This window comes from Hordeum vulgare, chromosome 1H (assembly GCF_904849725.1).
Source record: "Hordeum vulgare subsp. vulgare chromosome 1H, MorexV3_pseudomolecules_assembly, whole genome shotgun sequence".
Classification (NCBI taxonomy): domain Eukaryota; kingdom Viridiplantae; phylum Streptophyta; class Magnoliopsida; order Poales; family Poaceae; genus Hordeum; species Hordeum vulgare.
This window is the reverse complement of record NC_058518.1, coordinates 483,618,799-483,626,422: the sequence shown is the minus strand read 5'-3', so window position 1 is coordinate 483,626,422 and position 7,624 is coordinate 483,618,799.

Here is a 7,624-nt window from a genome sequence, read left to right as displayed (position 1 = left end):
ACTCCACTACTTATTATGATCGTTAGAAATGCCCTAACGCCGCTTGACGTCGAGTAATCAACTTTTTTTAATGAAAAGTAATCAGCTAATAAACTTGCCAACTTTTTTTAATGAAAAGTAATCAGCTAATAAACTTGCCAGAATAGCAATTTTGTATGCTCTTTTCAATGACAACAGTAGTTTTCATATGACTTGCCGGCAGGCTGGACAAATAAAAAACCAGCAGAGAGCTATTCAAAACTCAACAGGAGATAGTTCTTGGCCACAACGACTCCATACAGGTATAGGTGATCTTTCAGAGTCTTCACGTGGGGATGGACAAGGGCAGTGGTGCCGTTGTGCATCACGGTGGCGTTGGCGGGTGGTCCGAATGGTAAGGATGATGCAGATCTCTCTTTTGGAGATGGGTTAGTGGTTTTGATGATAATGGCGGCTTTTAAAATGTGTGCATGTGGTGTACGCTTTAAGTCTGCTGCATCGACTGTTGGTTTCGATACGTTATGTGGATGCATCGACGACGATGACGGTTTTAGATATGAGGAGTGAGAGCACGTACTCTACATCATCGAGTTTGTAGGTATGAGGTGTGATTTCGGATGGGTTGATGTATGTTTTTGTTAGACATTTGTTAAATCTTTACCTACTAATAAAGGACATACAATTCTCCCCGCCCGTCGAGCTTTTTGCAGAAAACCCCCGGCACTTTCCTGAAAACCCGCAGCCCGTTTTAAGTGAGAACATAAAAAACATTTGACATTTTGTAGAAACCCCCCTCAGGTTTTGGTTAATAAAGTTGTGGTCCTATTTCAAGTGTTTAGATATCCATATCTTTTAAATATTTAAATGTTTTTTAAATATCCATATCTTTTAAACCGTGACTTCAGTGCTAACATGTTATATACGAAAATTCATTAGAAAAATATGAAGAATGAGAATATGATGTTCTTTTTACTCATTAAACTTTTTTAAATGTTGTTTAGGTACATATTCAAATGTTTGAAAAAATATATTTATATGTTTTAAAGCCTAACTCCAATTTTAAAATGTTATATATGAAAATATATTAGAAAAATGTGTAGAATCTAAATATAATCTTGTTTCATCTGTTAATAGTTTTTAAAATGCTACTTAAGATGCAACATTAACTAGTAGTGCACGACTCGTCTTTCTTTCGTACATGTGCCGTTCCAAATTATAATAAATGAACACCTCAGGAAAAAGAAATTAGACACGAAAGAAACCATCTATAACGACGCATGTCTCGGCGAGGGTGGGAAGAAGGATAAACGACAAGAATGATAAGATGCCATGTTGAAATAAAGGACGTGGTCCTATTGGGGGGCTGAAACATGGTTATTGTGTTACGAGCGTGTGATCGGTTTTCTCCCATTGCAGCACACATGCTTTTTTGCTGGTAATTAATAAAGATGGTTGTATGCATCGATTGGTGCTAAGCCCGGGGATTTTTAACCTCCTTTTCCAAAATATAAAATAAAATAGGTGAACGCAATTCAGAAGAACACATATGCTCTCTTGCCATTCTTGCGTCCACCGATCCTCAAATTGCTTGCACCTCTGCACAGAGTGGAAATGGAAATATAATCATTCTCAAAAGATAAAATTGGAAGAATAATCACCATTGCAGTGGTACCACCACTCGAGAAACAACTTAAATATTTCTACAGGAAAATGGTTTCATAGAAAGAAGTAAACATTGATATATCAATGACATCAGTATATCTCCTTTACACAACCCCGTCATAACGAGGACACAGAAAGACCGATTCCTTAGGACTCGATGCAAAATTTGGGCTACACAGGTTTTTGTATAATGAAAACTACTCCCTTCGTTTCTAAATATAAGTCATTTTAGAGATTCTAATACAAACTATATATGAAGCAAAATAATGAATCTACACTTTAAAATGCGTCTATATATGTATTGCCTTCGTTCCTAAATAGTATAAGTTTTTTTAGAGGTTTCACTAGAAAACTATATGCAGATGTATATAGACATGTTTTGAAGTGTTTTTATTTATTTCGCTTGGCATGTAGTCCCTTAATAAAAAATTTTAAAAAAAACTTATATTTAGGGATGGAGGGGTAGCTCGTACTTATTAAATATTGTATAAGTAAAAGGGTTATATTTAAAAACAGAGGAGGTGAAAAAGGGAGTTGGGCATGGGTGGGCAGTCGAGTTAAGTGGGCCAGTCCAACAGGGCTACGGCCGGGCTACGGCCGGGGGCGTAAACCCCGCAGCGCAAATGCCCGTCCAGGCCTTTCAGCCCGGAGGCGCGCCGTCTACGGCGTGTATGTTGTGCCCACCCCTATTCTCTTCTTTCTCTCCACCCCTATTCCCTATTCCTGCCTTTTTATTCTTTTTTCTCTGAGGATGATTCAGAGATAAGCCCACGAAATTACACCCATGCCACAAGCCCCCTTCAGCCCTCCGTGGCTGGAGTGACAAGCGTGAGCCACCACGCTCGGCGACTGCCAAGGCGGGTGGTGCGTCTATATGCCCGTGTACGCCGTACTCAGCTGCCAATGTGGTACTATTGATTACCAATACCTTATTAAGTTTGCCGGACGAGCTTATAATTAAATAACGGCAGTTATGGGCCGCGTAAGTGCGCGCGGAGTGCTAGCCGGGCCGTCCGACTAACCCCATAAGTGCGCGCGGGCCAAGATCCCACTCACGTGCCTCACAGGCGAGGTCAAATTCCCTCTCGTCTATCGCTCCTCTCATCAACCTCCAGAGTCCAAACCTCAACTGCCGCTCCCTCCTCGCGCCACCTTCCGGAGCAGCAGAGAGAGGTACGTCGTCTCGTCTCGATTTTATCCGGAGAGATAGAGACTAGAGAGAGAGGTTGAGGGACAACGTGGTCGTGGGTGCTACTGCTGCTAAATTGTGAGAAAAATTGGAGAGGGGGAGAGCCAACGCAGGCGTGCATCCGATGCTCATCTGACTGATCTCTTCCTTTGCTGCTGCTGCTGCTGCTATATCATGCTTTTGTTGAGTTTTTCAGACGATATTAATTAAGAGCGAGGTATAGACGCTCCCGTGTCGCTCGCGCAACGCTGATGGACGGTGTGCTCTCCCTTTCGGCACTGATGGAGCCCCAGAAGCCGGAGGTGGACTCGTTCCGGCGCTAGGTCGACGACCTCGTCTCCAAGACCGACGTCGCCCCCTCCTAACCTCGGTATTAAGCCCCTCGGCACTCGGCAGTGATCTGCAGGGCTGACTCTAGTTGGTGTGGCATGTGTGGCTTGCAGCTGGAGAAGAGACTGGACGAGGTGGCAGGGTTCTACAAACTACAATTGCAAGAAGCACGGCAGTGGAGGGCACAAGGCAGGCGGCAGGTACACGGCGGCAAACGGTGCAAGGGACGGCACTGCAAAGGAATGCCCGACCTCGTGCGCCAGTTTGCCGGTAGAGAAATTATTCGCCGGCCACGTGATGGTCTTTCTTCTGCTGCACCTTATCCCATGGTTCATTATGTCGTTTTATGATGTTGCTTGTGTAGTTATGTTCGCTGGCTTACTCATGCCGTATTCTTGCATAGTTGCATCCTGGAGCATGTTGAGAGTCAGCTTGGTGCACAGAGACGCGGCAGCGGAGCTGCGGACGGGGAGGCAACACCACAAGAGCGCACACAGACGCGGCGCGCAGCGGAGCCGCGGGCGCAGTCGCGTCACGAGGAACCCGCGCGAGGTGGTCGTCCACGAGCGCGTGATCCGAGAGGGCGTCGGACACGGCGGCACGATCGTCTACCCCCACGCTGACCTTCAGGAACTACATCGAGTGGGCTTTGATCATGCAGATCAATCTGCGTGCTCAGGGCCTCTGGGAAGCCATGCTCGGCGAGGGCATGGTCACGGACCGCAAGGACGTGGCGGTGCTGGCCACGCTGATCCGGACAGTGCCACCGGAGATGCATTGCGTCCTTGCCGTCAAGAACTCCACGCACCGGGTGTGACCTGCGTCAGGGAGGCTACGGCGCAATGCCTCGGCACCGACTTCGAACAAACCACGTACGTTCAGAGACGCAAAAACTCCGTACGGCTTCGCCATGCGCATCACGAGCCTCGTCAACAACCTCTGGTCGCTGGGTGACGGCGTGGAGGAGGTACGTGTTGTTCAGAAATTTTTGCGTGTGGTGCCGACACAGTACGCCTAGATTGCCTATGCCGTCGAAGCGTTCCTCGATGTGACGACGCTGACGGTCGATCGAGGATCTCGTCAGACGCCTTCAATCCGCCGAGAAGCGCTACGTCGTCGACACCAAGACCTAGAGCGGCCAACTTCTGCTCACGGAGTAGGAGTGGGACGCACGCAAGAGCCAGCGGGAGCTGTGGCAGGGTTCTGGCTAGGAGGCAGCAATGGTCAACGTCAAGGAAAGCCGCAAGGCGGCGATGACGGACAACGACGAGGCCGCGATATGTTCAAAGTGAAGTTCTATAACTGCAACAAGATGGTTCACTTCTTCAAAGACTGCAAGGAGCCACGCCAAGCAACACTGTTTAGGTACAACAACACTGTCTACCCTTGATACATCTTTAGCCGTAGCTGGTCCTACAAAGACTACACCACGCAGAGGTCCCTCCCCCCCCCCCACAAAAAAAAAGATGGTTCACTTCTTCAAAGACTGCAAGGAGCCACGTCAAGCAACACTGTTTAGGTACAACAACACCATATTGTTGACGAACAACAAACCAACACAGACAACACTATATAGTGATGGCATTGCTACTCTTCACTTCAGCCATGTGGATAAGGAGGCATCGCATGCATACTCCTGTGTCTACCCTTGATACATCTTTAGCGGTAGTTGCTCCTACAAAGACTACACCACGCAGAGCAGAGGTTGCCCCCCCCCCCCCCAAGTCGTTCGTCGTGACCATGGGCCACTGGTAGAAAAAGAGGCTTCCGTCCAGCCCCATAAGTCGCGACACTGTAGGAACCGCGACTAATGATTTCTTTAGTCGCGGTTCGGCAGACGAACCGCGACCAAAGGCCTGGGCCAGGGCGCTCGGTGGCCAGCTGGTGCACGTGAGGGGCTTTAGTCGCGGTTGGCCAGGCCAACCGCGACTAAAGGTGCCCAAAGGCCTTTAGTCGCGGTTTGCCATGCCAACCGCGACTAAATCTCCTCCCCTATAGATACCAGTTCAGCACACTCACTTAGCCATTTGGTGCCACTTCTCTTCACAAGCTTCACAAGGGGGTGTAGGTTTGCTTTTGGTTCCTCTTATGCACACAAGGTGTTTGATGAAATGCCCCAAGAGCGTGAAACAAACATGATATGAAGTGTTGGAGCCACACTTGAGGTTCCTCATTTATTTTTTCCTCCTCGATCGCGGTTAGCAACTTGAACCTTTCATGCATGTGTGTCATTGATAAAATATATATGCATGTGTGTTGTTCATTGTTTAATTTCTATTGTTTATAGCTAGTTAGTTTAACAAATGCATGATGGTTAATTATATATTTTATATTATAATAATGCAGATGAATCGGCAATGGATGTACGGTAACCGACTCTCCCGCGAATTCACTACGGGTTTGAAAGATTTCCTCGTAGTGGCTAATGCGAACAAGCAGAAGGGTTTTGTTATTTGTCCATGTGTTGACTGTAAGAATCAGAAGGGTTACTCTTCCTCAAGAGAAGTTCACCTGCACCTGCTTCGGCACGGTTTCATGCCAAGCTATAATTGTTGGACCAAGCATGGAGAAAGAGGGGTTATAATGGAAGAAGATGAAGAAGGGGATGATTTCATGGATGAAAGCTATCTTGCTCATTTCGGTGATACTTTCATGGAGGATGCTGAAGGTGAAGGGGAAGGTGAAGGGGAAGGTGAAGGTGAAGAAGAGGCACGTGATGAGACCGTTGATGATCTTGGTCGGACCATTGCTGATGCACGGAGACGCTGCGAAACTGAAAAGGAGAGGGAGAATTTGGATCGCATGTTAGAGGATCACAGAAAGTCGTTGTACCCCGGATGCGATGATGGTCTGAAAAAGCTGGGCTGCACACTGGATTTGCTGAAATGGAAGGCACAGGCAGGTGTAGCTGACTCGGCATTTGAAAACTTGCTGAAAATGTTGAAGAATATGTTTCCAAAGAATAACGAGTTGCCCGCCAGTACGTACGAAGCAAAGAAGGTTGTATGCCCTCTAGGTTTAGAGGTTCTGAAGATACATGCATGCATCAACGACTGCATCCTCTACCGCAGTGAATACGAGAATTTGAATGAATGCCCGGTATGCACTGCATTGCGTTATAAGATCAGAGGCGATGACCCTGGTGACGATGTTGAGGGCGAGAAACCCAGGAAGAGGGTTCCCGCCAAGGTGATGTGGTATGCTCCTATAATACCACGGTTGAAACGTTTGTTCAGGAACAAAGAGCATGCCAAGTTGTTGCGATGGCACAAAGAGGACCGTAAGTCGGACGGGGAGTTGAGACACACCGCAGATGGAACGCAATGGAGAAAGATCGACAGAGAGTTCAAAGATTTTGCAGCTGACGCAAGGAACATAAGATTTGGTCTAAGTACAGATGGCATGAATCCTTTTGGCGAGCAGAGCTCCAGCCATAGCACCTGGCCCGTGACTCGCGGAAGTTCATTATGATGCCAGTGCTCATCCAAGGTCCGAAGCAACCCGGCAACGACATCGATGTGTACCTAAGGCCATTAGTTGATGAAAACCATCAACGATTGGCCTGCTCTTAGTAACCTTTCAGCCCGGAGGCGCGCCGTCTACGGCGTGTATGTTGTGCCCACCCCTATTGTCCTGCTTTTTTCTTCTTTCTCTCCACCCCTATTCCTGCCTTTTTATTCTTTTTTCTCTGAGGATGATTCAGAGATAAGCCCACGAAATTACACCCATGCCACAAGCCCCCTTCAGCCCTCCGTGGCTGGAGTGACAAGCGTGAGCCACCACGCTCGGCGACTGCCAAGGCGGGTGGTGCGTCTATATGCCCGTGTACGCCGTACTCAGCTGCCAATGTGGTACTATTGATTACCAATACCTTATTAAGTTTGCCGGACGAGCTTATAATTAAATAACGGCAGTTATGGGCCGCGTAAGTGCGCGCGGAGTGCTAGCCGGGCCGTCCGACTAACCCCATAAGTGCGCGCGGGCCAAGATCCCACTCACGTGCCTCACAGGCGAGGTCAAATTCCCTCTCGTCTATCGCTCCTCTCATCAACCTCCAGAGTCCAAACCTCAACTGCCGCTCCCTCCTCGCGCCACCTTCCGGAGCAGCAGAGAGAGGTACGTCGTCTCGTCTCGATTTTATCCGGAGAGATAGAGACATGGCTATGGCTGGAGCTCTGCTCGCCAAAAGGATTCATAGCCATAGCACCTGTCTCTATCTCTCCGGATAAAATCGAGACGAGACGACGTACCTCTCTCTGCTGCTCCGGAAGGTGGCGCGAGGAGGGAGCGGCAGTTGAGGTTTGGACTCTGGAGGTTGATGAGAGGAGCGATAGACGAGAGGGAATTTGACCTCGCCTGTGAGGCACGTGAGTGGGATCTTGGCCCGCGCGCACTTATGGGGTTAGTCGGACGGCCCGGCTAGCACTCCGCGCGCACTTACGCGGCCCATAACTGCCGTTATTT